Source organism: Bos taurus, chromosome 24 (genome assembly GCF_002263795.3).
Source record: "Bos taurus isolate L1 Dominette 01449 registration number 42190680 breed Hereford chromosome 24, ARS-UCD2.0, whole genome shotgun sequence".
Lineage (NCBI taxonomy): Eukaryota > Metazoa > Chordata > Mammalia > Artiodactyla > Bovidae > Bos > Bos taurus.
Window position 1 is genome coordinate 24,069,124 of NC_037351.1, and position 16,417 is coordinate 24,085,540.

Consider the following 16,417-nt stretch of genomic DNA (forward strand, 5'->3'; position numbering starts at 1 on the left):
CAATTCAGGATCCAAGGAGTGAGACTCTTGGATGACAGACAGTGGGGCATGCTAGGAGACTGGGTTTATGTTTCTGATGATCCCTCAAACGAATCACTTTTAGCTCACCTGTTTCAGGGAAACTTTCAGAGATTTATTTGTACTTCCAATCATTTTTCATTTCCATCCTTCAGCGATGGAGGTCATTAAGTGCAGGCTGCCCTTGTCGGTGTCATGTAGGATCAATTTGCTGCAATGGACAGAGAGGCCTTATTGATGCTGTTAAATCTGTCAGTGAGAAATCGTATGTCATTAGCGTCTAATGCACTGCTTACAGGATGGAATTTGGCCATCAAAACTGAGAAAACCCTTTAATATTTTGGTCCATTTTCTTGATATTGAAGCATTTCCCTTGACCAGTTTAGTTTTGGGTACACAAAAGCACTGCTCAACCTGTGATTCCCTTGTTGAATTTCCTGTTAGATAAAATGGAATTCTTTGTGTCTTTCTCCTGCTTTAGAATAATTTCATTGCTTCTGAACATACATTCCTTTTGGCAGAGTAAATAATTATATTTTAATTATCATACTTCTTAGGGAATATTTTTTATATACAGATGATTATACACTGTTCAACTTCTCAGTACTTTTAGAACAAGAGTAGCAACGAAAGCTTAATGGAAGAGTAAAAAAATTAAATATTAAAAAATATGAAATATGACCCCATCCTTAACAACATTTTATATGCAGTAGACTCAAATTTCGTAATATTATAGTTTTACTTTTGGTGATAGAATTATGTCTGCTTGTTTTGCATGTTTCTTGATACTTTCCTGTATGTTTAAAATTTGCAGTGATGGATATTTTATGCTTTAAAAATCAGAAACAAACAAAAACAATTATGAAAAATTCTTATTAGCCCCATTCATAGGTAATTATAGAATAGAATCTATTCTAAAACTTCTCAGATCTCAAAATTTAAAATAACACTAAGGAGGAATGGAGGGGAAATCATTGAAAAACAGCTTGTATTTCTGTGTTGAAAGCTTTCAAATATATTTTTCATATTTTCTTTTTCTAAACAAAAGCCATGGATATGTTGATCAAATCACTGTGGGTTTGTTTCAAGTGCTATCTTGAGCTCTTCAGGCCTACAAAAAGTAAGCTAAGCAAGCATGCAAACATTGATGGTTTTGTTGGCTGAAAATAAGATCTCTTCCAAAACTGATGTATAATATACTTCAATTCTTTTATAAATGACTTATAAAGCTTAAACTTTTGGACTTCTCTGGTTCTCAGTGCTTTAATACTAAAGGAATACAAATTATTATAGAATCAGTCAATTCTTAACAGGCACTTATGTGAACCAGGAATATGTGCCATACAATTTTCAAACATTCTCTCTGAAATACCCCCCAGTCATCCTGGAAAGTTTTCTGTTATTATGATTTTCATCATCTCCTATGTAAGTATGGAACTGAGTTTTGAATGTGTTGCATGGTCACTCGAGTAGAGGAAGACTGACTGAGATGGGAATCAAACTCAGAATTTTCCTACTTCCAACCATTTCATAGCTCTACTATAGCATTGCTAAACAAAACCCAATATGTTGGGTTAAAAGCATGTAAAAACCATATAACTTATGGATTATGTCTCTAGTATCCAACTGAAACATTATTTGATTCACTAATTATTTTTGTAATTTCATCTCATTGAAGCTACTTTTTCAGTGATGATTTTCTGGTGGGGAAAGGACTACCTACTTAATTAGAAGCTATTTAATTTTCATTAGGATTATAGATATGTTTCATGACTCTTAAACTGTAAAACTAGGAGTGCCTTTAGAAATATACACATCTCTTTAGAAGATTGTTTTGATAATGAGGAATCTTAGGGAAAGAGTGACTCAGGGGTTTAACATATATAAAGTTGATTAAAGAAAATTTGGTCCAGGACACGGTTGCCTTAACTTAGGTTCAAGTATCATCTCCAAGAGACTATGGATGAACATCTGCTGTGATATTTTCCCAAGGTTTTAGTGGACCAATAGCTGAGAAATAATGAGTAACTGCTATGGATGTGCTCAGTTTGGAGCATCATCTTAATGTGACCTGAGCTTGTGAAGGAATCACATAGGCACATGAATCAGAAGACTACTCTGTGTTCTAAGGGACGCTTCTGGGTCTCATGAAATGCAAACATTTCACCATTCATTTAATTATTCAGAATAAGTGATTAATCATCTCTTGTACTGACAAAGATACAATCAAGGGCACAGCATTATGCTACCTCATTTCAGCTTCCAGGCTGACTGCTGTGATCTCAGAATCCAAGAGATTCTTTCCTAGAAACGACCATAGATTCAAAGCCCAACAACATCCTCTCTTCACTTAACCAATGGACAGATCATGAACTTTTGCTATTTAATCTGAATCACCTCAACCTCAATGGATGGTTTCCATCATAAAATCTCAAAAATATTGTATCATTCAGGTATCTCATTAGCATGTTTTTGCTTCCCTCTTTTAGTTTTGAAATGTGAGTTTCCTCTAAAATTCACTTTACATTGATTTGGTGAGGAGTCAAAGTCAGTGCCAGCAATGAAAAAAAAAAGGATTTTCCTAAAGAAAATGTGAAAGCTGTTTTAGTTCTCATTTTTATAAGTATTTCATATTGCTTGTTATCTTGCATGTATTAAAAATAGGCTTCAGGTGGTGATTTGTATGTGCTAGTTTCAATGTGGATAGAAATGCATTTCTTCACCAGGAAAAGCATAATTTTTAGATAGCTTTTGCCTATGACAGCTATGTAATCTCCTCCTCCTTCTCTTGGAACACAGGTAGAAAAGCCTGTGCATGTGCACACACACACACACACACACACATTCTAAAGGCGTTACCACACTTCATAGACTGATGAGCTTGCATTAAATTCCTACTATCCCTTTCTCTGAAGACCTCTCAGGAGACCTCTGATGAATGAATCTCTGTGATTCCTGAGACTGAAAACTGTTGATCAGTTTTGTTTTATCCTAATGAATCTCCCTTCTGCTGTCCAGACTCCATGAGAGAAACACCAAAAACTAAGTATATATTTGTGAATAATACTTTAGAAAAGTCAGCTTGGCTTAAATCAAACCAATTCTTCAGTCTAGTGCCATTTTTGAGTGAATTGTAGACTTATGTATCTTTTATGCAATTTTGAGAAGATGATATTCTGGTCATCTTTACTGTCTAGAATTACTTGACAGTAAACTGCATTTAAATGATAGCAACACCTTAAAAGTGATATACAATAGGTCCCCTCTATATGAATGAATTCCATCCTGAGAGTGTGTTTGTAAGTCCAATTTGTTTATAAGTCTAATTATATTAGCCTAGGTACCCAGCTAACACAGTTGACTGGTACTGTACTGTAATACATTTATAATACTTTCCACACAAATAATATATAAAAACAAACACAAAAAATAACAAAACATTTTTTAAGTTTATAGTAGAATATGCTTGCATTGCGGGATACCTGGGTTTGATCTCTGGGTTGGGAAGATCCTCTGGAGAAGGAAATGGCAACCCATTCCAGTATTCTTGCCTGGAAAATCTCATGGACAGAGGAGCCTGGTAGGCTACAGTCCATGGGGTCGCAAACAGCCGGACACGACTGAGCAACTTCACTTTGACTTTGACTTTAGAGTACAAAGGCTGGCATACAGGGACTGGCAGTGAGCAAACAGGCAAGAAGAGTTACTGACTGGAAGAGAGAAAGGAGGTGAGAGACGATAGAACTGAAGGATTGTCAGCAGTAGGAAACGGAGGGCAAGCTGCAGTTTCACTCATGTCTGATGTTGATGGCACAGGTTCTGGTTCCTTGCTGGATTAAATTGTGTATACCCTCTTGAAAAATGATCCAGTGGTGTCTGGGTGGTACTGTACCATCTACATCACCATTGCTTTTATGCTTGCTTCTGGACATCCAAGGTTTGAAGTGAAGATATTGTGCTACTGTACTCTATACAGCACTGTACACTAAAGTACATAAAAGCACCACCACTTGTAGAGGATGCACACACGTGGCAGGGTCTGCCAGGCACGTGACCTAACTTATGCGATTGAACATATGAAAGCACATTCACATCTTTGAAAATTAGCAGCTTGAAGCTTTGTATGTAGGGGACTTACTGTGTTGAGTGTGATGTGGTCCCTGATATATCAAAGACACTCTAGGTGTGTGTATATATATATATATATATAATTCCTCCACTTGGAACACTGTCAGGTCTTGGCACACCATCAACAGTGGGGGCCTATCAAGAATAAATCAGGTGGCTTAGAAAATCACAAAGGTTTGAGAAACAACCAGGAACCTATGGCAAGTTGAACAATAAATTTCAATTACACATGATTACTGCTTCAAGACTAGGAGAGGTAATATATATATAAGGTTTTGCTTAATACACAGGGAAGAAATGTGGAGAGTCAGGCACAGTGAAGAAGTAAAATAATATCTTCCAGATCAAAGGACAAAGTAAACCCTTAGAAGAGAACCAAATTCTTGATAAAGAATTCAAAATAATGGTCATAATGATGCGGGAGAAGAATGGATGAACACAGTGAGAACTTCAACAAAAAGAAAACATAAGAAAGTACTGAAGACAAGTCACGGAGCTGTAGATACAATCAATGAAACAGTACACTAGAGGGGTTCACAGCAGACCAGAAGAAGCAGCAGAAAGGCTCAGGAACTGAAAGAGAATGAATCTCACCCAGACAGAGCAGCAAAATGAAGAGAGTTTTAACAAAGTGAAGATAGTTTAAGGGACCTATGGGATAACATCAAATTATTCACCACCACAAAGTTTCCAGAAGAGAAAAGAGAGAAAGGAGCAGAAAATACATATGAAGACTTTTCTAACCTGTGGAAGGAAGCAGTTATCCAGGTTCAAGCAGCCCAGAGAGGTCAAAGTAAGACGAACCCAAAGAGACACACAAATATTAGAGAATTTTAAAAGCAATGAAAGAAAATAACCATTGTTATCCGCAAAGAGAACCTAATTCCAACAGCAGATTTTTTCAATAGAAACTTTGTAGGTCAAAAGAGAGTGAAACAATATTTCCAAAGGACTGAAAGGAAAATGATTCCCACCCAAGAATACACTACCCAACAAAAGCTGAGTGATTTCATCACCAGTAAATCAGCCTTACCAAAAATGTTAGAAGACACTTGCTTAAGCTAAAAATAAATGGTACTAATTAATAACAAGAAAACATATAAAAGTAAAAATCTCACTGTTAAAACTAAATATATAGTAAAGGTAATGAATTAATCATTAATAAAGCCAGTATAAGGGCTTTCCAGGTGGTGCAATGATAAAGAATCCACCTGCCAATACAGGAGAGGTAGGAGATTCAGGTTTTATCCTTGAGTTGGGAAGATCCCCCTGGAATAGGAAATGGCAACTCACTCCAGTATTCTTGCCTGGGAGATCCCATGGATATAGGAGCTTGGCGGGCTACGGTCCATGGAGTCACAAAGAGTCAGACTAGTAACCAAGCACACATGCAAAGCTAGCATAAATGTTTAAAGATAAAAGTAGTGAAATTAACTAAAACTACAGCAATTAGTTAAGGGATATATAAAATACAAAAGATAAAATATGTCATCAAAAATCTAAAATGGGGTAGAGTAAAAATGTAGTGTTTTGGCACGAATTCAATTTTAACTTATCAGCTGTGCTATATACATAAAATGTTATATGTGAACTCATATTTTGGGTATCGAGCTTATCTACCGTGGTAGATACCCAAAAGATAATGAGAAAAGAATCCAAACAAAATATTATAGAAAGTCATCAATCACCAGGAAAGAAAGGAGCAGAAGAAAAGTGGAACAGAGGGTAACTACAAAACAGCCAGAAAACAATTAATAAAATGACAAAGAGGACTTTAGCACCACATTTATATCAGTGGATAGTGTGCTCATGGATTGGAAGAGTTAATATTGTTTAAATGTTTATATTACCCAAAGCGGTATACAGATTCAAGGCAATCCCTATCAAAATTCTAATGACATTTTTCACAGAAATAGAACAAGCAATCCTAGTTTGTATGGAAACACAAAAGACACTATATAGCCAAATTAATCTTGAGTAAGAAAAACAAATTTGCATGCATCATGTTCTCTGACTTCAAACTCTATTACAAACCTGTACTAATCAAAACGGTATGGAGAAGGCAATGGCAACCCACTCCAGTACTTTTACCTGGAAAATCCCATGGATGGAGGAGCCTGGTAGGCTGCAGTCCAAGGGGTCACGAAGAGTCGGACATGATTGAGCGACTTCACTTGCATTTTTCACTTTCATGCATTGGAGAAGGAAATGGCAACCCACTCCAGTGTTCTTGCCTGGAGAATCCCAGGGACGGGGGAGCCTGGTGGGCTGCCATCTATGGGGTCACACAGAGTCAGACATGACTGAAGCAACTTAGCAGCAGTAGCAACAGCAGCAGCATGGCATTTGCATAAAACAGACACATTGGTCAATGAAACAAAATAGAGATCCCAGAAATTAACTCACTCCATACATGTTCAAGGAGCTAAGAATATACAATGAGGAAAGGGTAGCCTTTTAAATAAATGGTATTGGGAAAACTGGAAAGCCACATGCCAAAGAGTGAAACTAGAGCACCATCTTATATTATGTTATACACAAAGGTTAACTCAGAGTGACTTAGGCCTGAATGTATGGCTTGAAGCCATAATACTCCTGCAGTAGAACATAAGTAGTAAGCTATATGACATTGATCTTGGTGCGAAAGTTTGGATCTGGATCCAAAAACACAGACAACAAAAGCAAAAACAAGCAATGGGGCTACATCAAACTAAAACTCTTCTCCACAACAAAGGAAACCATCAACAAAATGAAAAGACAAGCTACTGAATGAGAGAAAATATTTTCAAATCATATATCCAGTTCAATTCAGTTCAGTTCAGTTGCTAAGTCATATCTGACTCTTTGTTACCCCATGGACTGCAGCACACCAGGCTTCCCTGTCCATCACCAACTCCTGGAGCTCATGCAAACTCATGTCCATTGAATCGGTGATGCCATCCAACCGTCTCATCCTCTGTCATCCCCTTCTCCTCCTGCCTTCAATCTTTCCTGGCATCAGGGCCTTTTCCAGTGAGTCAGTTCTTTGCATCAGGTGGTCAAAGTATTGGAGTTTCAGCTTCAGCATCAGTCCTTCCAATCAATATTCAGGACTGATTTTCTTTAGGATGGACTGGTTGGATATCCTTGCAGTCCAAGGGACTCTCAAGAGTCTTCTCCAACACCACAGTACAAAAGCATTAATTCTTTGGCACTCAGCCTTCTTTATAGTCCAACTCTCACATCTATACATGACTACTGGAAAAACCATAGCTTTGAATAGACAGACCTTTGTTGGCAAAGTAATGTCTCTGTTTTTTAATATGCTGTCTAGGTTGGTCATAGCTTTTCTTCCAAGGAGCAAGTGTCTTTTAATTTCATGGTTGCAGTCACCATCTGCAGTGATTTAGGAGCCCCCCAAAATAAAAGTCTCTTACTGTTTCCATTTTTTCCCCATTTTTTGCCATGAAGTGGTAGGATCAGGTGCCATGATCTTAGTTTTCCAAATGTTGAGTTTTAGGTCAACTTTTTCACTCTCCTCTTTCACTTTCATCAAGAGGCTCTTTAGTTCTTCTTAGCTTTCTGCCATAAGGGTGGTGTCATCTGCATATCTGAGGTTATTGATATTTCTCCCAGCAATCTTGATTCCAGCTTGTGCTTCATCCAGCCCAGCATTTCTCATGATGTACTCTGCATATAAGTTAAATAAGACAATATACAGCCTTGATGTACTCCTTTCCTGATTTGGAACCAGTCTGTTTTTCCATGTACATTTCTAACTGTTGCTTCTTGACCTGCATACATATTTCCAGTAAGGGATTAATATCCAAAATATATAAAGAACTCATAAAACACAGTAACAATTTGATTTTAAAATGGGTAGAAGATCTGAATGGACCTTTTTCCAAAGAAGACATATAGATAGCCAAGAGGCACATGAAATGATTCTTAACATCACTAATCATCGGGAAAATGCACATCAAAACCACAGGGAGATACCACTTCACACCTGTTAGATTGGCTTATATCAAAAGTAACCAGTGTTAATGAGGATGTGGGGAAAAAGGAACCTTTGGGCATTATTGTTAGGAACGTAAATTGCTGCATTCACTGCAGCAGGGAAAAGCAGTATGGAGTAGCCTCAGAAAATTAAAAATAAAACTACCATATGATACAACAATTCCACTTAGGGGTATTTATCCAAAGAAAATGGAAATACTCATTTGAAAAGATGCATGCACCCGTTTCTTCATGGCAGCACTATTAAAATAGCCAACATATGGAAACAAACCAAGTGGATTTCCATCAACAGATGAATGAATATATAAAGAAGATATGGTATTGACACACAATTAAATCTTACTCAGCTATGTAAAAGAATGAAATCTTGACATCTGTAACAAGATTATGGGCCTTGAGGGAATTACTCTAAGTGAAATAAGTCAGACAGAGAAAGATAAATACCATGTAAACTTATATCAGAAGTCTAAAATACAAAACACACAAAACTAAAATCATAGATACAGAGAACAGAATGTTTGTTGCTAGAGGGGAGGGGAGTTGGCAAGTTGGCAAAGCAGGTGAAAGGCATCAAGAAGTACAAAAATCCAGTTACGAATTAATCATGGGATGTAATGTACAACATGTTGACTATAGTCCATAGTATTATAGATACTTGGCAGTTGCAGGACAGAAAATACTAAAACCGTGGTGCTAGATAGTGACTAGATTTACTGTGTTGATCATTTTGCAGTGTACACAGATATCGAGTCATTATTTTGTATACCTGAAATGTGTATGATATTACATGTCAATTATACCTCAAATTAAAAAATAATTTTAAATTAAAAAAATAAGTAACTATTAAAAAATAAACAAGTAGACGTTAAAAAATATTTCCCTTTGTCAGCTGGGTAGTTCTCACAGCTTTTCTATAAAAGTCATCCTGAATAATATACATGTCCCTTTTTAAATTTTGTATTATCTAATCACAGTAAAACACTGATTAAAAAAAAAAAACTATACCCACAGCTAACACATTATCTGAGGAAGGGAACGATAACACCACAGTGAATAATATAGCTTCAGAATTTTTGAAGTTGTTTCAGATATAAAATCATTTTCAAATTATTTCCTATGGTGCTGGTAATCAGAATTGTGTTGTTTTTCTAGGAAAAATCCTCATTTTAAAGAAATATATGCAATGTACTCATAGGTTATTGAGGAAAGTATATAAAACAAGGCTACCATCTGCATGATGTACATAGAAAAAGAGCAAAAATGTTATCTGTAAAAGCAGAAAAGAATTTGGCTTGCTTGACTTTTTGTATCAAGCATGCTACAGCAATCTTTTGATTCTAATATGAAACTATAGTAAGGATCATTGCACTAATGCATGAGGATTTGTGATAATGTTGCAGAAATTTTACTGTCAAAACTGAACTGCAGTGTAATGACTTTTGTTATCATGGTTTCTAATAACTATTCAGCATGAATTGACCCTACATATGTTTTGCTGCAATAATGTGTCAGTAACTCAAAAAGCTAAAAAGGAAATAAAAAAACAGTCAATACAATACTACGTATGACTTCATGGTAACCTTTCTCCATTCTCACTATTTATATTCCAACACAGGTACTATGTAAACGAAAAGATCCCATGGAAATGAAAGCTTAGGTACATTGTGACGGTTCTAGCTAAATACACCTAAAAGTGCTTTAGAAGAAAGCTGCCTTCTCCGGTGTTAGCCCTGAGAACTGTTAATACTTACTGGTTGGTCCCTTGCTACTTCAGAGCCTGTTGCTCTCTGGCGTAGAGAACCTTTCCACACGTTTCCTTTCTTTCCCCTACAGTGTGTTAGTTCCTTCTTATTATGAGATCTCTTTTCCTTCTTCCTTTATCTTTGCCTCTTTCCTTCTTCATCGCAGTGTATTTTCCCTTTAGTATCGCTTTATTGCATTAGATAAGAGAAAATAAATATGGCTACTGTCTGCTACGCATCTCCATGTGGCAGTCACGAAGCTGCGCTTCTACATGTGTGAAGCACTGAACGCTGCACCTAAATAGGTGGTGAAGTCGCTCAGTCGGGTCTGACTCTTTGTGACCCTGTTGACTGTAGCCTACCAGGCTCCTCCATCCATGGAATTTTCCAGGCAAGAGTCCTGGCGTGGGTTGTCATTTCCTTCTCCAGAATGCTGCACCTACCCTATCATAATTAGTTACAGATAGCCTTAGCAGTAGCATGCTCTTCTTATTACTAACTTGTACAAACTCTGTGAAACAACTGGAAATAGTCACATTTTTTTCCTCAGAAAGCAAAGTACCACAGACTGGGTATCATAAACCGAAATATTTTTCAATATATTTCTGGAGGCTAGATGTCCAAGACCCCGGTGTCCATGGTTTTATGAGAGCTGTGAAGGAAGGAGCCACTCCAGGGCTCTCTTCCTGGCTTGTAGATGTCTTCTCCCCGTTGTCTTCCCTCTATATGTGTCTGTCCAAATTTCTTCTTCTGGTACTAACACCAGTAACATTGAATTAGGGACCACCGTTTTGACCCCATTTTAACTCACTTATCTCTGTAAAGAGCTTATTTCCAATCATAGTCATATGCTAAAGTTCTGGGGGCTAGCACTTTAACGTGTGATTGGGGAAGGGATACAATAAAACCCATAACGTGCTTTGTCGTGAACTTAAGGCCATACTACTTGTAAGTACAAAGGAGTCCTGGAATCCAAACCTAGGCCGTGGACTCAAACCCACAGATTTTCTGCTACTCCACAGTTTCTCTTATATTTTTTTCTCTACTCCATTCAACCTATTATTCACATACCATGTATGATCTTCAAATGGAGAGGTATTTCAGTTATAAATACTTTGTAGCACCTCTTGTACTGCATGTGAGTATGATTAAGCAATGCCTAAGAATGAAATACTTTTTGATGGAGAAATATTATGTTTTTACACAGGAAGCGCCAATTGATTTATGTCTCTGAACAATGGTCAGAGATCCAAGCAGAAATGTTCCTTTGCCACTAAAGGATCTTTAAAATTCCTCTCCCATTGCCTCAGACTGGAGAATGTGTGCTTGCCAAAATGGATGATCCTAATTCCATAGGAATTACGTTAGGAATTAAGATGAAGACACAGGGTATACATGTTAAAAAGAGAAAGAGATCAGTTCCAAGCAGCAGCTAGTATTTGCAAAGAACACAAAGGGAAGTAAGCCTTCAGTGGAAATTTGATGATAGAGTCCCGAGCATAGTAGCATGACTAGAGTTAGACACACACACACACCCCAAAGTGCCAGAAAATAATATCATAAAGAATATTATAATAATGAATGCTGGAATGATAAATACAAATAGCATGCATGTGTGCTAAATCACTTCAGACATGTCTGACTCTTTGTGACCCCATGGACTGTAGCCCTCCAGGCTCCTCTATCCGTGAGATTCTCCAGGCACGAATACTGGAGTGGGTTTCCATTTCCTCCTCCAGGGGATCTTCCAGACCCAGGGATTGAACCCGCATCTCTTATGCCTAACCTGCATTGGCAGGCAGGTTCTTTACAAGTAGAGCCACCTGGGAAGCCCCTAGTAAAATAGAATTTCTCCCAAACACAACAGAGTTTTGGGGAAAAAATAAGAAAGATACTAAGCGCTGGAAAATAGACACTTCCATCCCTTAAAGAGTATTGGAATGTGACAACAGGAAAGGGAGAAATTGTGGTAACCTTCCTCCCTAAGCCCCCACGTATCCTGCCCTGTTGGAAGCTTGGAAGCATGTGGGCTGACGTTAGGACTACCGCAGGGAATCCTCTCTCAGACTTGCAGATCTAGCTTCTCAAGAGCAATGCTTGCTAACCTGGATGGAATGTTTCTTATGTTGGGGTGCGAGGACTGAGCACCTTGGACAGTCCATCTGAAATCGCTCTTGTGACTGTGTACCATGACAGTGGCAGCTCGTCACGCCTGCATGAGAGAAAGGTCTGGGCTGCCCCCAATTAAAAACCAACAGCTGCTCTTGGGCTTATTATCTCTAGTGATGCCTCACCCAGCTTTCAATGCCAAGGATACAGAAATAATTCCAGAATGGATCCATTTAAAAGAAACACGGTGCCTACAAAGGAAAACAATGTCACACTGACTTCAGACTTATCCTCAGTTTTTTATAATGGAAGACAGAAAAATATCTACATAAATTTATAGGAAAAATTAGGGCACTCGGGAATCTGAATCTGGGCAAATTATTGTTTATGTGATGGAAACAGGTATTTTTGAATGAGCAAACAAGCAACAAATACAGCAAGTTTTAAAAATCCAGATGGTCAGTAAACATAGGAAAAATGTTTCCACCTCTCTGAAAATTGTGTATATACAAATTAAAATGAGGTACGTGTTTTCAATTCTTGTTTTTAAAGCATTGTTAAGATTGAGTATGCACAGTGATGGTAGGGGAGAGCATGTGAAAAGAGACATTCATAAAAGATGAGGTTGTTTGTCTCTCCGTAACCAAATTCACCGGCCTACCTGTATCTACTCCATAGCTGCAGTCATTCTTCCTAGTAAAATGGTAGTACTTCAGCTTCTAACACAATTAAGGCCTTTCACCTTGCTCTGAATCCCATCCACTTTCACCTTCTCACAGCCTCATTCTTAAAATTTCCTATGCTTCTGTGTCCTCAGAGTTTTTCCTGCTGACTGGATTATTCCCATCATCATACAAGCATGAGCTGCTGCTGCTAAGTCACTTCAGTCGTGTCCGACTCTGTGCGACCCCAGAGACGGCAGCCCACCAGGCTCCCCTGTCCCTGGGATTCTCCAGGCAAGAACACTGGAGTGGGCTGCCATTTCCTTCTCCAATGCATGAAAGTGAAAAGTGAAAGTGAAGTCGCTCAGTCATGTCCGACTCCTAGCGACCCCTTGGACTGCAGCCTTCCAAGCTCTTCTGTCCATGGGATTTTCCAGGCAAGAGTACTGGAGTGGGGTGCCATTGCCTTCTCTGACAAGCATGGGCTAGTATCCACCATCTCAGAAACCGTCTTTTGATTCCACATTCTGTAGAGCCATTTATTTTTTATTAAAACTTGCAGGAGACCCCGGTTCGATTCCTGGGTTGGGAAGATCCCCCGGAGAAGGGAAACACTACCCACTCCAGTATTCTGGCCTGGAGAATTCCATGGACTGTTTAGACCATGGGGTCATGAAGAGTCAGACATGACTGAGTGACTTTCACTTTGGAATTATCTGCATTTACAGTCCTTATGCATTCTTTTCTCCTTTGAAGTATCACTTCAATGACGTCCATGATGTCAAATCTAAGCATATATCTTGCCTCATCTTGCTCAATAGCTCACCAATATTCAGTCACTGTTCATTTTTCCTGAAGCATTTTTGGCCATGCACATGGCACCATGGTCTCCTCCCACCTTACTGCATACTCTGTTCATCTTACATTAGGAATTCTTACTTTGCTCAGCCTCCACATGCTGGGGTACTCTGTGCTCAGCAGTAGGATCCAGCATTCACTTTTTAATCAACATCCTCACTTTAGGTAGATTCCTAAATGTGGATCAATTGCACAAGCATAATTTTAAGTAAAAGAAGACGAAGAGAGCACACACTGAATGGCTGTTTTTGTCTTGTGTTGTTGTACTTTGTCTGTATAAACAGGCCAAACTGAGCTATACTGTTGGAAGTCAGGAGAGTAGCAATCCTGATGGAAAGTAGGGATGGGAAGAAGACAGCAAGGGACTCTGGGGGATGCTGTTGACATTTTCTTTCCTGATTTGAGGGATGTATTCAATTTGTGAATAATTTATTGAGCTATATATTTATGGTACATATGCTTTAATGCCTGTGTGTCACAATTAAATTAAAACTTAAAATCGTCTAGTGACTTACCATCCTACTCATTCAGTTGTTGTTCAGTCGCTCAGTCATCTCTGACTCTTTGCGACCCATGGACTGCAGCACGCCAGGCTTCCTGTCCTTCAGTGTGTCCCAGAGTTTGTTCAAACTCATGTTCATTGGGTCAGTGATGCCATCCAACCATCTCATCCTCTGTCGTCCCCTTCTCTTCCTTCCTTCAATCTTTCCCAGCATCAGGGTCTTTTCCAATGAGTCGGCTCTTCTCATCAGGTGGCAAAAATATTGGAGCTTCAGCTTCAGCATCCGTCCTTCCAATGAATATTCAGGGTTGATTCCTTCTTGCCCTGGCCTCCCAGACTGCATAGCACACTCTGTCCCTCCCTCACATCTGTCTGTCACTCACCCCACTCTGCTCTAGCGACAGGCTATTTTTTGATCCTGGATCACTGGACTCATTCTCAGTGTAAGGTCCTTGAAATTTCAGATCTCTCTAGCTGTACATTTCTCCCCAGATTTCCTATACATGTTTCTTTCTTAAAGTTTAGCTATCTCATTAAATATCCCTTCCACATGCAGCTCTCACAGAGCCCCTGAAGTTGTCCTTCGCCTGTCCACTTTTGTGTCACCCTGTTTTATTTTCTTCGTAACACTTAAAACACTAATATTTTATATTCATTTGTTCATGGTCTCTTTCTGCCAAATGAATGAAAGCTCAGTAAGGGCAAGAAGCTGATTATCTTATTCACAGCCATAACTCCAGCATCTGGAAAATTGCCTGGGCAAATATTTTTTCAGGTCCTGGATGATCTTTCCCAATGGGATATCTAACAAAATGTTCATGCATACCCACGGAGATGGCCTTTCTACTTCTGGGAATTTATAGGAAAATAATCTGTGAAAGTCTGCAAAGATATGTATAATGATGTTGATTATAGTGCAGTTTCTAAAAGGAAAATTGTCATCACTTTCCTTGTATGGCGATAGAACTGGTATAGGGTGGAGACGTTATACAGACTTTAAAAGGAATAAATAGCCATGGTACATATTTGATTGAAAAACCAAGCTATGATTCAGTATGATTCCTACTTTGTATTCTCACATGTATTGGATTTTATTATACTTATGTCTAGTGATTTATCTCAAAAACTATCTTCCAAAAGTTAGCAGTAACGAGGATGTGGAAAAGTCTCACACTTTTCCCCATTCCTTTGTTTTGTTTTTATGATGAGCATTTATTATTTCATGAGATAAAATGTAAAACAATTTTATGTCATAAAAGAAGAGAAAAAATTAATAAGGGCCTTGAAACAAGAATGGCAACCCACTCCAGTTCTTGCCTGGGAATTCCCATGAACAGAGGAGACTGGCAGGCTACAGTCCATGGTGTCACAAAGGGTCGGACACGACGAGCGACTAACACTTTAAAACAGGAAGTGTGCATTCCATAGAAAATATCATGGGACTTTGAAAAATATAGGACAGTCAGAAGAAAATAATCTGCAAAGATTCAGACCAGCTAAAATCCCAAATATCCCTCGCTCCCACTGTAAATTCTTGTCACTAGAGTTCATTTTCTTTGCTTATTTAAAATAAGTAAAATTTTCATTAGAGAATGTGGATTCACTTATTGTCATGAGGGTTTTTAATCAGCATATTCTGAAGTAATTATACCTTTGATAAAGATTATTCTATCTTTATACAAAGTTAAGTCGTATCCTAGGCTTCCCAGGTGGTACTAGTGGTAAAGAACCACTGGCCAAGAGATGTGGGTTTGATCCCTGGGTCAGGATGATCCCCTGGAGGAGGGCACAGCAACCCACTCCAGCATTCTCTTCTGGAGAATCCCATGGATAGAGGAGCTTGCAAAGCTAAAGTCTATAGAATCATACAGAGTCGGACACAACTGAAGCGACTTGGCACGCATGCACTCAAGGTGTATCCTATAGGACAGTTTAAACCAATGTTGAAAGAAAGAATAGGAAAAAACCATATTGCATCCCTTAAAATATATGCTTACACATTTTAAATGATTTTATTCTTCTATAGTGATGCCAAACATATACTTAAGAAATAAGGAAACATTTTAATCTACTTTCAGTTAGAGACACCAGAAGTCATTACAGCTTTGAGTATGAATTCTGTCTCTGATAAAAACTGGGCAGAATCGTCCAGCCAGTCTATTTCCTCCAATTCTCTTTCCTTTTTCACTGTATAGACGTTACTGTGAAGGTGATGCGTGAAAATGTATGTGATAGTCTAGTATATGGGTTATTGAACAGTATATTCTCTTAAATATTCATTGACCATGGGCGAAATAAGTCTTCTCATTTTGTGATTGCCTTCAGTCAGTTTGGTTCAGTCATCCAGTTGTGTCCAACTCTTTCCAACCCCATAGACTGAGGAATGTCAGGCCTCTCTG

The 16,417-nt window shown here is 38.4% G+C and overlaps 1 protein-coding gene across 1 annotated transcript in view; it reads left to right on the forward strand.

The window, feature by feature from the left end:
* The window catches only part of CCDC178 (coiled-coil domain containing 178), a 410,587-nt gene that overhangs the window by 283,503 nt on the left and 110,667 nt on the right, over nucleotides 1-16,417 (forward strand). The window lies entirely within an intron of this gene.